General features: G+C 35.0%; 1 long non-coding RNA gene across 6 annotated transcripts; it reads left to right on the top strand.

The window, feature by feature from the left end:
- Positions 1 to 468: 468 nt before the first annotated feature.
- On the top strand, positions 469 to 3010 carry LOC139858466 (uncharacterized). Of its 6 annotated transcripts, none has more exons than XR_011762959.1 (7): positions 469 to 631; positions 893 to 1048; positions 1391 to 1528; positions 1607 to 1678; positions 2139 to 2190; positions 2312 to 2713; positions 2787 to 3010. It is a non-coding gene; the product is annotated as an uncharacterized lncRNA (long non-coding RNA). The 6 variants fall into 6 exon arrangements; XR_011762955.1 differs by having other exon boundaries at positions 469 to 787; XR_011762956.1 differs by having other exon boundaries at positions 469 to 1048; positions 2312 to 2382; positions 2470 to 2713.
- The last annotated feature ends 21108 nt before the right edge of the window (positions 3011 to 24118 follow it).

Below are 24118 nucleotides of genomic sequence, written 5' to 3'. Positions count from 1 at the left end.
ATGTACGCATCAAACTTGCATGTAATAATTTTTTAATGACAACTCTTAAAATTGTTATTAGAAAATTTCAAAAAAAAAAGGTCAGGTAAGAAAAGGAAAAAAAAAAAGAAAACACTAAGATAAAAAGGTTAAAAAGTACTACGTAGTAAATAAAAACCAGTAATAAAACAAAACTTTGATACTGTTTGTCAAACTGATTTCGCACAAGTATAAAGTATTTGCAATCCTAGTGTTTGAATTGCCATCTATTACATTCTATGAAAATGCCATTTGCATGACATTACTATATAATTAAAACTATAGCTTAAAAAATAATCAAGGACACTTGGCACTATATCATGACTCTTGCTTACATCATTAGCTTATTTAATTTTAATTATAAATTAAAAATTAAAAATAGGATTTATAATATAGGGAAATAATAAACTGTATTAAAAAACTAATTATTCAAACCAAGTGTCCATTTTACGGAATTGATTTAATAGAAAACAAAACCCGTATTTAAAATCTGAAACCCTAGAAAACTTCATCTGGTATTAGCTTTGGGAAGGACAAAATCATTATTATTGGTGTTGCACGCCTCTGTTCGCCAACCTGTTACAAGCACGCTTGCAAGAAGCATTGGAAATAGGTTATGCATTCTTATTCCTAATTTCTCTATAAGCCAAAATTTGAATTCATATTACAGATTACGCTACACCAATTCATTACAAATTCACTGTACATCATCTCCATCATCTTCAATTTATTCTCTGTAATTTTTGGTAGCTTCATGAATCTTCATCTGGTAAATAATCTCATATATAGTTTCGAGGTTTAAAGCTCGATTTTAAACGCATATGCCTTTTTTGATTTTGTATTTCACTTTACGAATTTCCTTCTGTATATGTAGTTAGTGGATTAAGTTTTTGCCAATTCTACTTGGTTCTTGAGCGCATACCACGTGTTCGATGAAATGACGAGCTGAATGAAGCGTTGATATCTGGCACAGTGAGATACCGGCTAAATGAAGCGTGACTTCTTTCAATGGTAGTCATTGTTCTTTAAGGTATGATTTGTGATTTTAGTCTATGAATTTGTAAGTATTTTTTTTTATTTAATAATTTTTCAAACTGTGTTTTGTAATATCTTCTAATTTTGTTTTTAATTTATGTACATATTCTTTTCTTTCTTAATTTTAATTCAGTTTGTGGTTTTCTTTAATCCGTTATTTTATATTAGGATTTTGTTTTTTCATTGTGGTCCTTTTATTTTGTTTGAGGGCTATATGGATCTGAATCTGGATACCTAGATCAAATTTTGTAGATAATGAGCCAGATGAGAAACTGGCATTGTAAATTTCATTATTATTACGAATTATTAAAATAAAAGTAAATTTCATTATTTGCAGTTCATATTCGTTGTTGCTATGAAATTGGTGAATGAAATGCCACACATAAAAAATGGATATCAAGTTTATAAAGTCTTAAAAGTCTGTCAAGATGCCTCTATTATCTCTGCTTTTGTTGGTGATGACCTAAATGATCAGGTATATGCATAAAAGAGTTTTTGCTTAATAATAGAGGTTTCATGTTTAATGTTTCTGTTGTACTATCTTTTTTTATAGGATGATGATCAAGAAGTAGATGGAAAGTATATTGAGCAAGATGGTTTTCCTAAAGGATGTCTGGAAAATAAGGTGAATTGATATTATTTGTATATTTAAAATAACTCTATAGTAATTCATTTATGGATCTCTTAATCTAGGTTTCATGTGATTTGTTTTATGCTACCATTCAGATAATTGTGTTTGTACTTTGGATTTCCTAATTGGGCCTGGAGATGTAATTAATTTTGTTTCAATAAAATTGTTCGGTTTTTCAAAAAAAAAAAAAAAAAAAAAACAATAATATTCGAAAAATTAAAGAAGTTCGTTTATTATTATTTTTTTCTAAGCATCCATTGAAGATTGCTCTCAGTGTTAGATTAATTGTGCCTTATCCATCGAACCTTAAATTGTGAATTCAGTTGGTACTCTAAGGATCATATAATACTTCAATATATTTGTTGGGCTAATTTGTTTCTAAGTAGCCCAATGGTACGAGTATTATTATTACTCCGTACATTTGTATAGTCTAAATGGTTCGCTTTTTGTGCAGTTATTTTTGTGATGACATGTATTTGTAAATGCAACTTCACCACTGAGTTCAGGTATATGTGTTCACTTCTTTGAATGTTAATTTAAACAGATTTGTTGCAAATTTATTTATATTAGTGTTCTTGAAAAGGGTATTATATCAATCAATAATGTTCAATTAATATTCCATGTCAGTACCATCTAGAGTTGTTCACCCCCACAGCTCCCCAATAAATATTCTGCAACTTTATTGTTTTAACTTTCAGGTAAAGTTATTAACAATTTGATTAACCATTTTAGGTTTCACTTTACCATTTGTGGTTTTTGATTTTGACAATTTATGTAATATCAAGGTTATATGGTTTAGAAAGATTCGACATTGGACTCGGTTTTATATAAGAATCTGTAAGTTCATGGTTCAATTTTTAATTTTAGGGTTTTTATTGATTTTTTATTATTATCTTTAAATTTTTGTTGTTATCTATATGGTGTTTGATATGGGTTGTGGTGGTGGGTGTAGGAAAGGAAATCTTATGGCGTTTATCTTACATGAAAACTGTTAATGATTATGAAGTTTATATCAAATCCATGAATGAGGTAAGTTTTTCATGTACAAGCATTATTTGTTATGTACCATTGTTATTTCTCTGACAATTTGCATTATATACAGAGTATTGTTGATTGCTGATTTTCATATTGCTGTTTTGTCAACTGGTTGTCTTATATAAAGTTGTCATTATCCATCTTCCTGAGATTTGGGGTTTGAATTCTATAGTGGAATACTAGGGTTTTGATGTATGTATCTTTGTACTTTTAGCAGATGTATACGTTTATTCAATTCGTTAGTGGAATACTAGGGTTTTGATGAGGATTTATGGATATAACATAAATTGATTTAAGTGCAATGTGATTAAGCAGGCCCTTTAATTGTTTATCTTTAATCTTTATATGATCTCAAATTGGCAGGCTATTAAAAACTTCTAAGGTTCAAGGATTTCAAAGTTTAGGCCCTTTAATTGTTTATCTCTCTTTCTGCTGTCTCAAATTATTATATGGTTAAATAACATTCTTCAAATATAACCTATCATTCAATAATTTTTCTTTTAAAATCCCGTGATTTCACGGGTCTCTGCACTAGTATAGTAGTATCTATCTATCATCTATCATTGATCAATTAATCAATTAATCAACCATGTCTCTAACGTCAACCGCCAGGACTGAAGTTCGCCGGAGCCTGTACCAAGTGGCTGTCGATGCGGAGGAAGGACGGCGGCGAAGGGAGGATTGGTTGAGATCCGTAAAATTAAGAGTGATGAAAACTCTGCATATTGACAGCTAATTATCACTGCTAAGATGGTATTCTTATTTCTCTGTATTTCTTGTCCTTAGTTTGTAATTTTATCATTGGAGTACAATTAAATGCTTGTGATTCTGGCTTATCTGTCTAGTTTCATGTACTCCGTACAATCAAAGGCTTGTGGTCCCACGTCCAACAATCGGGATCTACCCCCAAACGAACCTCCGAAGTGTCAGTTAACAAGCTGATCAGGCTTGAAGCGTTCCTACTCCTTATCTGATCTCTCGACCCTTTCCAAGACCAATTACCATCTATCAACCTTTCTTTCAGTTTACAATCAGTATTAAAATGTCCAAATGATACAGTTTGTTGTATTTTTATGCGAGAGGTTTATCACCAATTCATGTGTCAAAACGAAATAAAACGTTATTGCCACTTTTTCTACGTAACATATGAAAAGGCAACAAGTTCATCATCCAATGAATTCCATGAAGAAACTATATTTGACCACAAACCTCCATTGGAACAACCTGCTAACTCTAAACCCGCATTGTTAGCGTAGATCACTTTTATTACTCTAACCTATAAGGAATATGGGGACAAGAGGGTTCGCCACCTCCACTTTTAATTCCCCTTTATCATTATCTATTGCTGCTGCCAAAATTAAACGTTTTTGCTAGCTTGTTAGGGTAAAGCTTATTGTTACATTTCTGTTTAGGCTGTGTTAAAATAGGTTTGAAGTTATGATATTTTGGATATTGAACGGTTGATAGTGATGGTTGTTGGAGTATATTCAAATGATAGCAATAATCGTTTAAGTCATTGCTCGTGGATGTGTTGTGTGTTGCAATTGATCATCTTTATCGAACTTCTTTGACAGAACGGAGTCCGCCAATCGAGGAAGTTATACAATATGGAGTCAGCTTCTACTATGGCGGAACTTAATATTAAAGTTCCATCTGGTGGATTCAGTTTCAACAACTCAAGGTCATTACTTCCTTCAATCTTTTAGCATTTTAACTTCCTTTTAGACTTCGGTTACATAAAAGAGTGTGCCTACAACGGGCAATGCGATTATGAAATTATGTTTTAAGAATTTGAAACATTTGTGTAAACCCGAAATAGGTATTTTATTTTTTAATCTACTTTTAAAGAAAATTGAACAAGTAGCACTATGTGAAAGTATTATTTTTTAATCTATTTTTTAAACAATCGTCATTTTTTAATCTAAATGACACACCCGACAACGTTCCACAATCCGATTGACGTCTCTCTCCAAGTGTGGCCAATAAAAACGATCCTTAATACCTGCAAGTGTTTTATTCGAGCCAAAGTGTCCTCCCAACCCCCCGGCATGTGTTTCGAGTATAACAGCCTCGCGACCCGACCCGACCCTCCGGGAACCCACAATCGTGAGTGTTTAAATAAAAATCCGTCACATACAAAGAACGAACTGAATGAATCACTCTTACACTTCTCCCAAATATGCTTAAAATCTCGATCAGATTCATAAAGCTCGCGCCATTGTTCGAATCCAGTGACGTGAATCTACATGGTGCCGAGTAGTGTGTGTCTCCTGCTTAAAGCATCTGATACCTGATTCAAGACACCAGCCTTATGTTTAATGACAAAAGTAAAGGCTTGCAAGGCTTCGATCCATTTAGCGTGTCTTGGATTCAACTTATGCTGGCCATGTATGTATTTGAGAGATTCATGGTCTGAGTATAAGACGTATAAGACAAATTCGGCTGGTAGCAGGTAATGGCGCCACACTTCAAGGGCAACAGGGCGTTTATTTTGACTAAGCACCCCGCCGATACCGACTCCCGATGCATCACACTCAACTTGAAAAACTTCATTAAAGTTAGGTAACACGAGTATAGGGGCGTGGGTTACCTTATCCTTCAAGGCATTGAAGGCGAGTGTTGCCTCTTCTGTCCATTTAAAACGTCCACCCTTCATACACTCGGTGACCGGCGCAATCACAGTACTGAAATTCTTAATAAAACGACGGTAAAAGGAAGCTAACCCATGGAAACTTCTGATTTCATGCATCGTGGATGGGATTGGCCAATTTGTAATAGCCTCGATTTTAGCTTCATCCATGCGTATGCCATTACCCGAAATAATATACCCTAAAAAGGTCACTTCCCGAGCCAGAAAATGGCACTTCTTACTGTTAGCAGAATCCGCAAAACATTAAAAACTTGGCGCAAATGGTCAAAGTGTTGATCTTCATCGTGACTGTAAACAAGAACATCGTCGAAATACACAACGACGAAACTACCAATGAATGTTTTAAATATCTGATTCATGAGGCGCATGAAGGTGCTAGGCGCGTTCGACAACCCAAAAGGCATCACCATCCATTCATACAACCCATCCTGCATTCTAAAAGCGGTTTTCCACTCGTCTCCGGGTCTCATGCGTATTTGGTGGTATCCGCTTCTTAGATCAATTTTTGAAAAAACCTTGGCGCCATGTAACTGGATCAGGAGATAATCAAATCTCGGAATAGGAAACCGATACTTGATAGTAATCTTGTTCACAGCACGACTATCGACGTACATACGAAACGAGCCGTCGTGTTTAGGAACAAGAAGGGTGGGGACCGCACACGGACTCATGCTCTCCCTTATCAACCCTTTATGCAACGGCTCATTAACCTGCCTTTGTAATTCTGTATACTCTTTCGGGTTTAATCGATACGTGGGTTTGTTGGGAATAATTGACCCCGGTATGAGATTAATACAATGTTGAATGTCGCACATAAGAGGCAAACCTGCGGATATCTCAGCAGGAAACACGTCAACATACTCTTCCTAGAGAGGTGTTACTTTGGGAGGCAACTCAGTAACAATAGCATTTGCTTCCGGAACAACTAACGCAAAAATAAAAGGCTGTTGTTTGGCCTCGTCTTCGAAAGCAACGCGACTGAGGATTAAAGCAGTGGCAACCCCTGAATTACGCCTCGAGTCTAAGGGGGCGAGAGTAATATTAAGACCATCTTTCACAAAACTATAGGTATTATGAAAGCCATCATGCTTCGTCTTTCGATCATATTGCCATGGTCTTCCTAATAAAAGATGACATGCATCCATGGGAATCACTTCGCACCAAACTTCGCCTTTGTAGGTTTTCCCAACTGAAAATTGAACGAGACAAATTTTTATTACCTTTATATGATTTTCGCGTTTCAACCAAGTCAATTGATATGGCTCCAGGTGATCTTCTGCTGGTAGTTGTAGTTTATCCACCATTTCTGTCGACACCACATTTTCACAACTTCCCCCGTCAATAATCATCGTGCACACTTTCCCTTTTGCCGTAACCTTTGTTCGAAATATATTGTTGCGTAGCCAAAGGTGGTCAACAGGTGTAACCTGTGATGTCTTAAGTGTTCGACGGATTACCAAAGATTCGCCTTGGTCTGGATAAATTACTCCTTCCTGATCATCAAGTGTAGTTTCCTGTTCACCGTCCGTGTCGTATATTTGTTCCTCAAAATCATCGCAATACGCAACTGGGCGGCGATTTGGGCAGTCCCTCGCATAGTGTCCGAAAGTTTGACAACTAAAACGTTTAGGAACACGACTATTGGTCCCCTGGCCTGATGTAGATGGCTGCCATTCTCCCTTTCCTTTATCGGTATTAACAGGAGCTGTTTTGGGCCCCGAATTTGGTGTGCTACGAGTAAACGGGACCCTCGGTCGTCGCCGCTTTATTTGTTTTTCAACTTTTAGAGCTAATTTACACACATCCGCATATGTCCAATATGGTTGTAAACTGACCACATCAGAAATTTCAGATTTTAAAACTCCCAAAAACCGTGCGATTGTCTGCTCTTCTTCCTCTTGGACATCACATCGCATACGTAACCTATCGAATTCCTGAATGATAACTTCCACACTTTGGCTTGTTTGTTGCAAATTATGATATTCCAGAAAAGCCTCTTGTCTATAATTTTCGGGAAGAAACTTGGCACATAATAGTTTCTTCATTTTATCCCATGTTTCAACCTTGGATTTTCGGGCATACGCCCTATCAAAACATGTTTTCCCTTTTTCTTAACTATAAAACAAAAATTATTTTTTTAACTTTCTTAAACCATAAAACTACAAAAACATTGTTAAACATCATGATGGATTTTGTACACATGACAGTGCAAAACCCGTTCTTCAGTGTTTTTCCCGCAGACTACATTGACATATCAACAATTTGCGAGGTTTTAATGAAAACAAATTTCACAGAGAATAAGGATGATCTCCTAAACGATCAATTAGCATCTAAGCCTGATAATATTCAATCCTCTGTAATTGGCTCAACAGATAGAGATGTGCAACCTTATGCCACATCGATGCAGTAACTTCCTAACCTGCATTGCTTTCAATCGACATCAATGCAATGTTCAACTCAGTGGGAATGCTTGGTATAAATAAGAGCGGGAAACCCGCATATTCTAAGATTGATAGAAATATCGTGTTAGGGGGTGCCTAGTGGAAGTTCCATCATACTATAATCATGGGGCGGGTAGCTTGCTACCGTCGACTGTAACTATGGTTTTCAGTCATCCTCACCATCCGCTGAGGCAACTCCCGGGGAACCCGACACCGGTGAGGTTAATTCCGATAATTCTTAACAATTTCTTGTTCATCACTTATCTTTTCACCCGAGAAGTAGTTTATCGTAAGATAATATACTGGACAAGTAAACTAGTTGTGTCGCTAATCATTACCAGGTTAGCAATGAATCACATACATCACACACAAAAATCGTGTCTCTCCCATCTTGCCTTTTTTAACCAGAGGTGATTTTGTTAGGGCTTGACACTTGTACTGTGTTGCTCGTCATTACACCATGATGAGCTGTGGATGACACATTTCAAATTACCCAATTCCTTTATTTTGCTCATCCTATCCTAGATCACAAGGATGGTTTTGTTAGACGGAAATAATTGCACCGTGTCACTATCCTAAAACACATGGATTAGCTGTGGTTGGCACATTCCTTTTACAACCGGTTCTGAATACTATCATCGTATCAAAAATTGTATCATGATGTATTCGTCGCACAAACACATCATGAGGGGGAGAAAAGCTAAAGTTGATACTCATTCAAGAAGATATTTTAGGCTAAAGCTAAAGATATTTTATTGTCTCCATGATCAATTCAAAAACTACACCAATAAAAGTTTTGCAAAGACAATCCAAGCTCTATGCCAAAGCAAGATCTTCAACAAATCAGCTACAACAAGCCTACCAAACAAACATCTTCCGCATCAACACTGTGAAGATCAAATCAAGTTAATAAACATTCAAAGAAACAAACCTTTGTCCGATCAAGGGGGAGCAAGAGATAATGCATCAATCTAGGGGAGCAAGAAAAGATCATAAATCTCACGCTTCGTCACACAATGCTCTCTCTCATCAACAAGACAATACAACACTACTTCTCAATAACTCAAAATAACACAACCAAGAGAAGTACAAAGATTAAGAGAATCTCCAAAAAAGAAGATTCTCAACATGACTCAACATCAACTTTTCAACATATGTCCAACAGAACAAGATTCACAACCAAAAGTTTTCAACAAATATCCTCAACAATAAAAGACATCAAAAGAGTATATTATGAAGACAAAGACAAAAGACTATCAACATCAAATCATATCAAATGGGGAGATTGTTAAATCTAAATTTTGATTGATAAGATTTGTTGGCTATGAGTATTGATAGCCAACACCTCCCCTCATTACAAGGTTAGCCATTCATTATCATGAACCCCCCACATCTTCAAAACACACACTTAACCTTTTTGCTCTCAACTTGTATCCTTATTTTCTAATTGAATATGATGCTCACTTATACTTGATTACATGTTTATCATCATGTTCATTACCTGCTACTGCATCATCTTCGTCATGTTACACACCAAGGGGGAGAAACAAAGCCATGATCAAAAGGTGGTGTGCATTGTGATCACTCATATCTAAAAATGGAGAAGCTTTCAAAAGAAGAAGTTTCTTCGATTAAAGTCAACAACTTAGCTTAAGCCTATTCCGAGAGGGAGAGTGCAGGACATCACAAAGATCCCTCGAAGTTCAAGATCACACTGATGCACAACACACATCAAGGGGGAGATTGTTAAGTCCAAATGATGATGTGTGTTGTAGATGTTAAGTAATTGTAAAGAGGTGGTGTATGAAGTATAAATACACCATCCTCTCATAGCTTACACAACCTTTTCCCTCACAATTTACCAACTCCCTTACACATTCACAATTCTCTCTCAATTGCTAACACATGTGACCAACCTTGCACCTAATGAATTTTGACACATTGTAATCTAGTGCTACTGCATTCATGTTGTTCATCATCATCTTCATCACTCTTACATACATATAATCATATATACATATACATATATACGCATTCATCAAATACAAGATCAAAGCACGAATTCAAGCAAATCTAACCTTTTCATTTGGTATTAGAGCATATGAGCACAAGTCTCATCGATCCATAAGATTCAATTCGTATTTTATAGATTTTGATTTGATCACAGTTCTTCATAAGGTCAACGTTAGTCAAACTGATCCAATCATTGGAGCATTCCAGAGCTACACACATGAAATTGAAAGCATATTCGAGTTCCTAATCATCAATTATAGCTTCGACATCCTTAACATCCTATTTAGAAACATCATTTGATCTTCAATTTTTAGGTCAAAATTTGAAGAAAAAATAAAAAATCACATTTAGGTGTTGTTAACATCTGAAGATTATTCACGAAGATCAGGTTTTCGTGTGTGAACACTTATGTATCTTCAATTTGGTCTAAAACATCAGATTTTTGGATCCAAAATAACCGTTTTATGATATTTACAAAATTTATGGATCTCGAAATGAATTAGGATGTGTATTGGACTGAAATAGATTCTAAGATACTACATAAGTCATTACCAATCCGTTTCTAGCTATTTCCTTAAGATTTTATCAATTCTAAAATATAAAAAAAAAAATCACAGTTCACCTTCATCTTCTTCATATTTTCATACGGTCGATACACGATTGCTACACGATTGATACGTTTGGTTGCTAAAACGTACGGAGAAATATTCAATTGGTATGAATTCTGAATTCATACCAGTGAGCACGAATTTCTGAAGGAATGAAGCGTACGAGTGATTACACGCGTGATTGATTTCGTACGAGTGATTAAGGTGAAACGTACGAGTGATTGAAACGTAAGAGTGATTGAAACGTAAGAGTGATTGATTTTATTTAGTTGAATCGTGCGGTTGATTTGGGTATTAAGGTTCTTGTTCGTTCTATTCCTTTTGGGGAACAAGGCACCTGTATGTGCAATTGAAGGGTTATTCAAGTATTGGGCTTAAACCAAAATAAATATAATCGATAAAAGGCCCATTTAGTATTTCTATTAAAAAAGGCCCAAGTTTTAATCAAAACCCATTTTGTGACGCCCCGTACTAAATCAACATGTACGGACCATCAACAACAGGATCATTACAATGTCAAACACTATATGCGTTTTCAAAACAAGTTTGCATTTATTATAAAAAGTGACGTCATAACTAACGCCAGATGTTTTACATCAAAAGTATGCTTCAATGAACAGAAGCAAGGATAATAGTACGTGACCCTTAGGTCGTTACAAATCATAGTTCAAAAGTAATTAGGTTTGAATGCAAGATAAAGTAGTTCATGCGGTGACATCTCTAGTAAAGCACAACGGAAGTCTATGAGGCATGATTAGTACACAGCGGAAGCAACCTTAAGCACCTGAGAAAAACATGCTTAAAAACGTCAACACAAAGGTTGGTGAGCTATAGTTTAAGTATAACAGTATTGTAATGTAGGCCACGAGATTTCAGTGCTACAAAGAGGGTTTCAAAACAGTAATCCAAATCAGTATGTTTAAGTATATGCTCAACCGTGGGCACTCGGTAACTAACTTAACGTTTAATAATATATCACCCCCTAAAAGTACACTTGGCAAGTGCGTATGTTTACGAAGTATTAAACACTCGTTGACTGCTAGCGCGACTAGCCCGAGTGGGGATGTCAAACCCTATGGATCCATATCTAAGATTCGCGTTCACGGTTCAAAAACCAATGATTAAACGTTACCGAGTTAAAGGGAATGTTTATGCCGTTGTATAACCCACACATATATAAGTTTAAGTACTCGTGCCTAGTATGTAAAACATAAAATTCGCATGTATTCTCAGTTCCCAAAATAAGTTAAAGTAAAAAGGGAATGCTATAACTCACAATGATAAAGTAGCGGTAAAGTATGACTCGGGAAATAAGCAAGTGTGTAGGTCCGGAAGGTCCTCAACCTAAGTCAAATAGTACTAAGTCAGTAAATCGCCCCAATAGGTTTAAAAGTATGTAAATTAGGTCTTAAAGGTCATCATCATTCATCATTAAACAAAAGGTGTAAAGTAAGTTTCGTTCAAGTATAGAGTTTAAAACAAAGGCTGAGTTCGGTCAGTCACCACGGCCTCTATACCTACTGAAATAAGGTGAGACCAGTGGCATGGCTCCGTATATGAGTCCTTTAGTTGTGCTAAAAATTACAGAAGCAAACTCGTGTTCGTTTGACCGTGGCAACGGTCTAAGTGCGAGTAGGTCAGAATTTTCAGTAGAACGTTAAATGGACATAGTGACGATCGGAGGGCCATAAATCCTAAACCGTAACTCGGATTAAGACGAGTCCTATATGAAAAGTTATCTACTCGAACAGAGATATCTGAAAATCATAATTACAGTAGCCCAGGTGGTATGGGTCAGACACAGAAACAGTAAAACAGTAGGTCCGGTGGGTTCTTGGTGTTCGATGCTTATCACGGTTCTCATCCTTGATGCAGATAGCTTCAAGTGTACAACTCGTTGATGTGTTTAAATCATCTTAACCAAGGTTTCACCATCATAACACTTTTGCAAGTCCAAGACATGTAGCACAACTCATTTAAGTGTTGCAAGTGTTTTGATGAACCAAAGTTACATCAAGGTCTTAGATTTAACACATACATGAACTATAAAAGTAATATTAACCAAGTTTTGACTATTATGACACAAGTGTAAGTCTAAGACATGTAGCACAACTCACTTAAGAGTTGTATGAAGTTTGATGAACCAAAGTTACATCAAGGTCTTAGATCTAACACATACATGAACTTTAAAACTAATAATAAGTTACAAACTTGAAAGTGAACTTATGAAATCAAGATCTTAAGTTGTAGAACATAGTTCTTAGTTAGATCTTGAAGATCCTAGACTCAAAAGTCTAGATCTAACATAAGTGTACAAAGTTATAGTTAAAGAAAGCTTACTTACATGTTCTTGAACTTTCAAAGTTAACTTTTAGTTCAAGATTAATGAGATCAAAGTTAACTAGTAACACTTGACCAATAACAACCAACAAACATGATATTAAAGTGCATATGAAGAAATAAACTAAGTAAACAAGTAACTAGTTCATGGGTTGTTCATACTTTAAAGATTCAAACCAAAGTTTGATCTTTAAGAATGTAAACTTTAAAGTTTACAAACATGATTCACAAGTATGATTTTTACAACCATGAACTTACAATCTTTAAAACTTTAAAGGTAGAACATAAACTAGTAAGTTTATGTTCTTGAGTGTTCTTGTAAATACAAGATAAAAGAAGAACAAACTAGTAAGTTTGATCCTTGATAACATGTAAGTAAATAACAACAACTAACAACTACAAATAATTAACAACAAAGAACAAAAGATGATGATGATTAAGGGGGGTTGTTGCTACGGTTTTAAAGGGGAAAAGAAGAGAAGAAAAGTCTCATAATACTTACAAGAGTTAGAGAGAAAAGAGAGAAAGAAATGAGAGAAAAATTGCAAGTGAAAATGTGTATGTGAAATGTGAGAGTGCAAGATGAGAAGTAATACAAAAAAAAAAATGAATCAAAACCTCCTCCCCATGTGTACTAGGCAACGGTTTTCAAAGGGGGAGGGAGGAGGAAGTTGTCCACTAGGTTAATGCATGTAAAAGTCTTTAAAGGTGGTTACTAGTGTGCATGGTGTTGGAAGAACAAGTAACTAGATTCCAATTACCTTAAACATACTAGTTATGTTCCAAATGTAATACTTACATGTTAAGTTGGGCTAATAAGTCCACTAAAGAAGTAGGGTGGGCTTCATAAGTCCATAAGCACTAATGAAGGCCCAAGTTCAAGTAATAAACAAGTAAATCCAATAAAAGCCCAAGTAACTAACTAATAGTCTTAGTTAATTAAAATGATTAATAAAATCAATCATGAATGTAAATAATATTCTAAAAATATTATTCGTGAAAGTTTCGTGTGTCACAAAGACGTTTCGGGCATTTAAAGTCAAGTACGGGCATTCATGGCAACATGTAAATGTAATAACATACATTCGTTTAATCACAAGTATTAATAATATTAATTATTAATAAATAACATTGGAAAATCCAGGGTCGTTACATTACCCACCTGTTAAAGAAAATTTCGTCCCGAAATTTTAAGGAGTGACCACCAATGGTACCGCATTTAAATAAGAAGGAGCGTATCAAATTTCCGCGAGACTCGTGGTTCAGAAGTGAGTTATTTACCTTGAAAGGTACTTCGGCGTACGAAAGTAAGAATAGGTACATGCCATTAATTAAGTCTCTTGTCCTAAGAGGTCAACAAATTGTTTTCGTTTCTGATTAACAGGAGTATGTCATCTGAATGTATATCCATAAAAGGAAAGATGGTGTGTTTAGCCTTACAGGCATCTTCAGTAAGTTGGATGCGTGAAATTCATCACGAATGATTCTAAGCTCATCTAAAACATTGAGCGTGTATGTCGTAATATAAGCTGACAGGTAGAATGGAAAACATAGTGATTACAACCATGCGATTTGATGTCTGGATAGCGTTAGCCACGGATTTTACCAACCCCTTGATTTCGGAAGGAGACCATAGGCATAGGGAATCCGATATTTAAGAACGTTTCATTCGAGTAAGTGAATCGAAGTTTTAGCTCAAAGTGACCAACCGGACTTGCAAGCCATAATTATTTGTAGTGTCTTCAGGATGGTCGGAAAGGAAAATGAAGGGTATCACCCATTTTACCACACTGTAGGTGAACTTATCCTTAGATGAAATGAAAGCACAGTTATGTAATGTAACCTCATCCTTTCAGTTACATGTTGAAGTTAGGGTTAACGTTAACTGGAGCAACATACAGTTGCAACCAATGAAGGAAGGAATGTGTAGAGTAACTACATCAGTGTCGTAGATGTTTTAGTTTTCCCCTCCCAAGGGGTAACAAGATTCATAGGTTCTCAAAGTATCTTATATTACATTTCCGAAAGAAGTCGCACGAAAGGCATGAGAGTGAACACTTCAAGTGGTTCGTTCTGAATTTATCCGCGTATTTAAGGGGATGTGCGGATGAGGGGATACGTGAACTCTTGGTCCTAACGAAGGGTTTGCTCCGAGTGAAAAAAATCTCCAAAAATGATATTTTTTTTTGTGTGTCTCAACATACTGATTCATAGAGATGAGGTTTACGAGGGTGTTGTGATTAGCCGTGGAACGTTGAGAGTAGAAACCCGTCTAGAGCCTTTTCTACGGTAGGGTGACCACTAGGTGTACCTCAGAATACTGATTTATCGGTCCGCGTTTGTGTCATGTCTAGCTTTAAAAGAACATTTTATGGGTGCAAAGATTTTCTAACAAATTTTATAAGACTGCCATCCAAAGTGGCTCAAGAGTTTTTCACAAAGGATCTTAATGGTAAGTTTCATCTCTTAACAGAGGGCGAGAAAAAGTGTGGTCCACACATGGTGTAGTCTGATATGAAAACCTTTAATAAAATCAACTAAGGGAGTTTTGGAAAACAAAACCTTTAAACGTTTGTTGTGACAACATAAACTAAATTTAGAAGTAGGTACAACATGTACCATTTCGCACAAAACTATTTGACTTAAGTTGAATAACTCAGTAAAGGAGCGGTTTTTAAATAATTTGAAGATATAACTTAGTATCAAAATAAGTAAGTATAATTTATACATATATGATTTTATAAATCGTATAAGGGACAGAAAAGTTTTTAGTATTTTCATTGTATGTAAATCTTGTGAGGACCGCACAAATAAGTAACGTGTAAAAATTTTGATAAACATAGTTTTTCGTATTTCAAAGGTTACGAGTTGGAAAAGATTGAGTGGAAAAGCTTTGAATCATCGGGTGGCTAGTTACTAGGTAATGAAAACTAATGACATAAATGTAGTTTTGGTAATTATCAAGACACAAGTCTTTGGGCCAAAAATATTCACGTGCGAAGCCGTTGCTAACAAGTGAGGTACGAAGGATAGAGCACGGGGATGAGAAGTTAATCGCTTCTTGAATTTGCAAAGTGACAATCAGGTTATGACTAGTATTAAAGCCGGAATAATGATGGTATTAATACCACTAAATGAGAATCCCTTGGAATGAGTCAGGACTTAGAGCCATGTAAGAAAGAGCATTGTTCCAACAGGTGTGGTGAAATAAATCCATGGGGTAACGCAATAGTTTTGAATGGTTTGAGTGTTAGCGGATGCCCGAAGGCCTTGCATGACGTGGTAGTCAGTGCCTTTATCACATACACACGAATCTCTCGATTTCGACGATTATAAAGCCTTTATGATGACTTGGATACGAATAACACGAAAAGTTTTATATAATAAGCAACGAAAGTTTTATAGAAATTGTTTATGGTGACAATGTAAGAGAAGAAACGAAGTTCTTACTAAATTAGGGTTATGTACAACACGTACCGTTCAAAGTATAATATCTTTTAAATGAAAGATTTGATTTGTAAAAGTGAAAGTAATGTTTCATATGTATTTGTCAAAAGTAACCATTTACTTTATTTTATATAACGGGTACGATTTCAAAAATTTGTATGAATGGCAAACAGAATAAATTTATTTTTATAAATCCTTGAGAGGATAGCACAGTAAAATAAGGTGTGTAAAATTTTGGCAAACAAAATCTTCATATTTCAGAGGTTACAAGTTGGAAAAGGTTGATGAGAATCGAGTAAAAGACTTTTTGAAATTTCGAGTGATATTTGAGGTAATAAAAACCATTGAATTTATATGTGTTTGACGACTATTAGTAGGGTATAAGTCCTTGACCAAAAATGTTTAAGTGTGAAGTTGTTGCTTATAAGTGAGATACGAATGGGAGAGTATGAGGATAAGAGTTAACCACTCATTGATTTTAGGAAAATTTCGAACTGGTATGACTAATATCGAAGTAAGAAGGATGATGTTGTGGTTATCATCGAATAAGGAATCTCTAGAAATAGGTGAGGGTTTAGAGTCGCGTAAGAATAAGTATCAAATGAGATTCTTGGGTAATATTTAATATAGAATTTGAACTGCTGAAGTAACGGAATAGGATTTCTTTTATGTATCGTTGTGCAAGTTTGTTCATTGTATCGGTTTCTTTCATGGCTAGAAAGTAAGCAGTTTTTGTGAGATGATCAATAATAACCCAGACGATGTTCTAACCGCCTTACCGTCTTTGGTAGTTTAGTGATGAATTTCTTCCCATTTCCATTGTGGGATTTCGGATTGTTGTTATGTAACTAATAAGGTTCAGTTTTCGGGCTACCTCTCTTCCCATAATAGTTTCACCATTCTTGCGAGGTATACGAATAAATTTTCCTCATTATAAATAAATTCCGCTTTCATCCTTGAAAGTCAGTTCGTTCCAACCAATCTTATCATACTGCTATGAAAATTTTATCAATCTTCTCAAATAACATATGCCTGTACGTAGGTAACTAATCCTTTTCAACTACTACATTAAAACTCCCAAGTTTGGTTAATATGAGGTCAGCTCCAAATGACCCACCTGTTAATCTTAAAGTACTACCTTAAATTATTCCTCTATCTCTGCCAGCTTACCATTTGCTGGTCCTATAGAATACTTAACTCTCATGGTTGTTAATGGCTTATTATTCATAACGCTAAGGTGCTTAGATATAAGGTTTCTATCATTCTAGTATTAAACAACTCCGAAACAATAAAACGTTGTGATGAAACGTTCCCTAACTAAAATCATGATCCATGCGAGTTTCCATAACTGAGATAATGATTGCTCTACCGCAAGTCAGTACAAAGCTTTTCCTATATGAGAACTTTTTCCTTAAATGTCCAGGGTGTCGATATTTATAGCAAATTTTTGGGTTATCAATTCTGCAATCAAGGCCCTTCTTGTACAGTATTTTTGGCTATGTGGTTATTCTTTCCCTACCTTTAATAGGCTACAATGTGTATGCTCAAGTGACTCCTGACAAAATTCTCCCTGGATCACCCCATATTCCTCATGTAGTAACATTGGAACTTCTGTATGATCTACTTCAATATAATCACGCTGGCCTGGCGTCACTATATTGTACTAAATCGTACGTTCATTCCAATATCATTCCATATGGTCAATGTAACATGATCACTTCCAATTATACACAATTCCATCCAACGGTGCTTTATATATGTTATCTCAAAACAAAATCTACATACATAATCTCACAGTTTCTTGATGTGGGTGCTTAGGTTCTGTAGATCATGCATTAATGCCTAAATGTCTCGAAGTTTCTTCAAAGGTTCGGATTCAGGTACGTTGTTAGGTTCCTTCTAGATATTCAATCCGGGTCTCGCGTCGGGTTGTACGTGTAGCAAGTAGTAATACGATGTGTCTCGAGGCGACTCCCAAGTCTTTAAGTATGGTTGAGCATCAGTAGAAGACACTATGACCTTGTTAAAGGGAATGCCTTCCCGACTTCTCCAATGTCTAGGAGTGTTAGGGACCTAAGTCCAGAGGTGTCGTTAGATCATCGAGCAGTGGTGAAGCATGAAAGAGATAAGTGACGGTCATGAAAGTGTACAGGGTATGTGTCAACTGAACAATCTTCTAGATTGCGTGAGGTATTGTTTTGATCTCTGGAACGGTGGAGCAGTAGTAACAGGTGGATTACATTACTAGTTCTTAGGGTTAGACGAGTAGGAAAGTAGTTCATGAAAACATCTGAACTGGGAAGGATAAGTTCTCCACGTCGGTACAGCGAATAATAGACATGTAGCAAGCGCGTAATCAGGCATAACAATTACAGCAGCCTAGATCGTTTACAACAGCACGTAGTATGGCAATGGTAACAGTACCATACCGAAGTAACATGCTAAAGGCAGGTAGTAGCATGCAGTAGCAAGAGTAAGCAAACGCATACAACGAGTTTACATAGCAGTAAAAGGAAACGGTAGCATGCTGTAAGTTCATACATTAGTAGGAGTAAGCAGTGACTTGCAGTAGTAGTAAACAGTAACATGCAGTAATATAACACAGTAGCATGTAGCAGGTTTCGCAGAAACAAGTAAACTAGCAAGTTGTAGATTAGTCCTATTAGTGAATCCTACTCGGGTCGGTCTTAGATGTAGTGACCCGAACTTTTCCATGTTTATATATATTAATTGAGATTGATATTTACATGATTAAATGTTTCCAACATGTTAAGCAATCAAACTTGTTAAGACTTGATTAATTGAAATATGTTTCATATAGACAATTGACCACCCAAGTTGACCGGTGATTCACGAACGTTAAAACATGTAAAAACTATATGATGACATATATATGGATATATATATAGTTAACATGATACTATGATAAGTAAACATATCATTAAGTATATTAACAATGAACTACATATGTAAAAACAAGACTACTAACTTAATGATTTTTAAACGAGACATATATGTAACGATTATCGTTGTAAAGACATTTAATGTATATATATCATATTAAGAGATATTCATACATGATAATATCATGATAATATAATAATTTAAAATCTCATTTGATATTATAAACATTGGGTTAACAACATTTAACAAGATCGTTAACCTAAAGGTTTCAAAACAACACTTACATGTAACGACTAACGATGACTTAACGACTCAGTTAAAATGTATATACATGTAGTGTTTTAATATGTATTTATACACTTTTGAAAGACTTCAATACACTTATCAAAATACTTCTACTTAACAAAAATGCTTACAATTACATCCTCGTTCAGTTTCATCAACAATTCTACTAGTATGCACCCGTATTCGTATTCGTACAATACACAGCTTTTAGATCTATGTACTATTGGTATATACACTCCAATGATCAGCTCTTAGCAGCCCATGTGAGTCACCTAACACATGTGGGAACCATCATTTGGCAACTAGCATGAAATATCTCATAAAATTACAAAAATATGAGTAATCATTCATGACTTATTTACATGAAAACAAAATTACATATCCTTTATATCTAATCCATACACCAACGACCAAAAACACCTACAAACACTTTCATTCTTCAATTTTCTTCATCTAATTGATCTCTCTCAAGTTCTATCTTCAAGTTCTAAGTGTTCTTCATATATTCTACAAGTTCTAGTTACATAAAATCAAGAATACTTTCAAGTTTGCTAGCTCACTTCCAATCTTGTAAGGTGATCATCAAACCTCAAGAAATCTTTGTTTATTACAGTAGATTATCATTCTAATACAAGGTAATAATCATATTCAAACTTTGGTTCAATTTCTATAACTATAAGAATCTTATTTCAAGTGATGATCTTACTTGAACTTGTTTTCGTGTCATGATTCTGCTTCAAGAACTTCGAGCCATCCAAGGATCCGTTGAAGCTAGATCCATTTTTCTCTTTTCCAGTAGGTTTATCCAAGGAACCTAAGGTAGTAATGATGTTCATAACATCATTCGATTCATATATATAAAGCTATCTTATTCGAAGGTTTAAACTTGTAATCACTAGAACATAGTTTAGTTAATTCTAAACTTGTTCGCAAACAAAAGTTAATCCTTCTAACTTGACTTTTAAAATCAACTAAACACATGTTCTATATCTATATGATATGCTAACTTAATGATTTAAAACCTGGAAACACGAAAAATACCGTAAAATCGGATTTACGTCGTCGTAGTAACACCGCGGGCTGTTTTGGGTTAGTTAATTAAAAACTATGATAAACTTTGATTTAAAAGTTGTTATTCTGAGAAAATGATTTTTATTATGAACATGAAACTATATTCAAAAATTATGGTTAAACTCAAAGTGGAAGTATGTTTTCTAAAATGGTCATCTAGACGTCGTTCTTTCGACTGAAATGACTACCTTTACAAAAACGACTTGTAACTTATTTTTCCGACTATAAACCTATACTTTTTCTGTTTAGATTCATAAAATAGAGTTCAATATGAAACCATAGCAATTTTATTCACTCAAAACGGATTTAAAATGAAGAAGTTATGGGTAAAACAAGATTGGATAATTTTTCTCATTTTAGCTACGTGAAAATTGGTAACAAATCTATTCTAACCATAACTTAATCAACTTGTATTGTATATTATGTAATCTTGAGATACCATAGACACGTATACAATGTTTCGACCTATCATGTCGACACATCTATATATATTTCGGAACAACCATAGACACTCTATATGTGAATGTTGGAGTTAGCTATACAGGGTTGAGGTTGATTCCAAAATATATATAGTTTGATTTGTGATCAATACTGAGATACGTATACACTGGGTCGTGGATTGATTCAAGATAATATTTATCGATTTATTTCTGTACATCTAACTGTGGACAACTAGTTGTAGGTTACTAACGAGGACACCTGACTTAATAAACTTAAAACATCAAAATATATTAAAAGTGTTGTAAATATATTTTGAACATACTTTGATATATATGTATATATTGTTATAGGTTCGTGAATCAACCAATGGCCAAGTCTTATTTCCCGACGAAGTAAAAATCTGTGAAAGTGAGTTATAGTCCCACTTTTAAAATCTAATATTTTTGGGATGAGAATACATGCAGGTTTTATAAATGATTTACAAAATAGACACAAGTACGTGAAACTACATTCTATGGTTGAATTATCGAAATCGAATATGCCCCTTTTTATTAAGTCTGGTAATCTAAGAATTAGGGAACAGACACCCTAATTGACGCGAATCCTAAAGATAGATCTATTGGGCCTAACAAACCCCATCCAAAGTACCGGATGCTTTAGTACTTCGAAATTTATATCATATCCGAAAGGTGTCCCGGAATGATGGGGATATTCTTATATATGCATCTTGTTAATGTCGGTTACCAGGTGTTCACCATATGAATGATTTTTATCTCTATGTATGGGATGTGTATTGAAATATGAAATCTTGTGGTCTATTATTATTATGATTTGATATATATAGGTTAAACCTATAACTCACCAACATTTTTGTTGACGTTTTAAGCATGTTTATTCTCAGGTGATTATTAAGAGCTTCCGCTGTCGCATACTTAAATAAGGACGAGATTTGGAGTCCATGCTTGTATGATATTGTGTAAAAACTGCATTCAAGAAATTTATTTTGTTGTAACATATTTGTATTGTAAACCATTATGTAATGGTCGTGTGTAAACAGGATATTTTAGATTATCATTATTTGATAATCTACGTAAAACTTTTTAAAAAAACCTTTATCTATGAAATAAAGGTTATGGTTTGTTTTAAAAATGAATGCAGTCTTTGAAAAACGTCTCATATAGAGGTCAAACCTCGCAACGAAATCAATTAATATGGAACCTTTTTAATCAATAAGAACGGGACATTTCAGTTGGTATCAGAGCGTTGGTCTTGGAGAACCAGAATTTTGCATTAGTGTGTCTTATCGAGTTTCTTAGGATGCATTAGTGAGTCTGGACTTCGACCGTGTTTACTTGAAAAATGATTGCTTAACAAATTTTGTTGGAAACTATATATTTTTAACATGTGAATATTATGTGATATATTAATCTCTTAACGCGTTTGATATTATGTGATAGATGTCTACCTCTAGAACAAGTACCATTGACTCACCTAATAATAATGAAAGTCAAATGTAAATTGGAATGATTCGTGGACTGATTCACAAGTTCCCGAAGAGGAACCGGAAGAAGAGTCAGAACCGGAAGAAGAATCGGAACCGGATGAAGAAATAGAACCGGTGGGGGAAATAATAAAACGGTTAAGTAAAAGAAAATCCTCAACCAACCGACCAAGGTTAATTATGGTCAATGGTGTTTCCGCCAAGGAAGCAAAATATTGGGAGGATTACCAATTCTCCGATGAATCGGATTCCGACGAGAATTCCGATGATGTTATAGAAATTACCCCAACTGAATTTAAAAAGGCAAAAGAAAATAATAAGGGAAAGGGCATAAAAATAGAGAAATCTAATTCCAACCCCGATGAACTTTATATGTATCGTCAACCCCCGAAGTCCTTAAGTTGTAACAATGACCCGGGAACCTCTAAACCACCAGGTTTTTCTAAACCAATGTGGAAAACGACGGCTCGTATTAAGGGAACATCATATATCCCTAGAAATTTGGCAAAACGAACCAAAACCGAAGAAGAAGAAACAAGCGAGTCGGAATAAGATAGTTGTATTCGTGTGGTGTAATATATGTAATATAGTGTGCTTATGCTTTATGATATATGTAAAAATTGCTTGTATTAATAAGTATTTTTTTTATGAATCTAACTCTTGTCTATTTTACAATATAAAAACACAAAATGGATAGACAACCCAATATTTTAAGAGACCTACCCGGAGACATGATTGATGAAATCTTGTGTAGAGTCGGTCAGAATTCTTCGGCACAACTATTTAAGGCGAGATCAGTTTGTAAGACATTCGAAGAATGTTCCAAGAATGCCTTGGTTTATAAAAGGCTTTCGTTCGAAAGATGGGGGATATCACATTGGGAAATCCATAAGTTACGATGTGTTTACTTTGACGCATATATTGCGGGGAACCCAAATTCTATTTTACGCAATGGGTTACGAAATTATTTTGACTCAATATATCCGAATATTGGACTTCGTGATTTAGAAAAAGCGGCTAACATGCAACATAAAGAAACATGTTATGCTTACGGATTAGTAATGTTCGCTTCTCACCAAAGTGAGAACAAGAACATCGGGCTACAACTATTAAACAAAACGTTTCCACAAGTGACGGAGTCGGTAATTGGGGTAAGAAATGAGGTTTTTAGATTGTTACGGGACTGTTGGACATTACGTAACCCTCGTCCCTTTGACGACGTTACAACACGCTGTCTTATCAACGGCCATAACGGTTATGTTCCACAAGACCAAGGATGGGAAGTAATCCTAGTAAAACCAGAATGCATGACTTGTTTCTGGACGTATGAATTACGTGTCTTTATTGCCTTTGCTGAACGACTTGTGTACTAGCTAGAATTATCTTCACAACCATCTTGTATCAAATTTATTGGGTGCTATATTTCATGCTATATGTAAAATAAGCGGTATTGTAAGTTTGTAAAATATTGTGTAAAAGTTTGAACGCGAAATATTATTATAATCAGTTTTTCATATAGAATTGTAGTAGTTGAATTGTATATTAGCTACTAAGTATGAACTTAACGGGTAGGTACTACCCGAATTTAAACTTATAAAACGCTAATATGAAGAAAAAGCTTTTATAAATGAGTTCATATTATGCTACGAAATACTATTAACTACTCTTAATATTCTGTATGATTAACTTGTTCCATTT

The sequence above is a fragment of the Rutidosis leptorrhynchoides genome, chromosome 7 (assembly GCF_046630445.1).
Source record: "Rutidosis leptorrhynchoides isolate AG116_Rl617_1_P2 chromosome 7, CSIRO_AGI_Rlap_v1, whole genome shotgun sequence".
NCBI classification, from domain to species: Eukaryota; Viridiplantae; Streptophyta; class Magnoliopsida; order Asterales; family Asteraceae; genus Rutidosis; species Rutidosis leptorrhynchoides.
The sequence above is the reverse complement of the archived record's forward strand: the minus strand, read 5'-3'. Positions and strand labels throughout refer to the sequence as shown.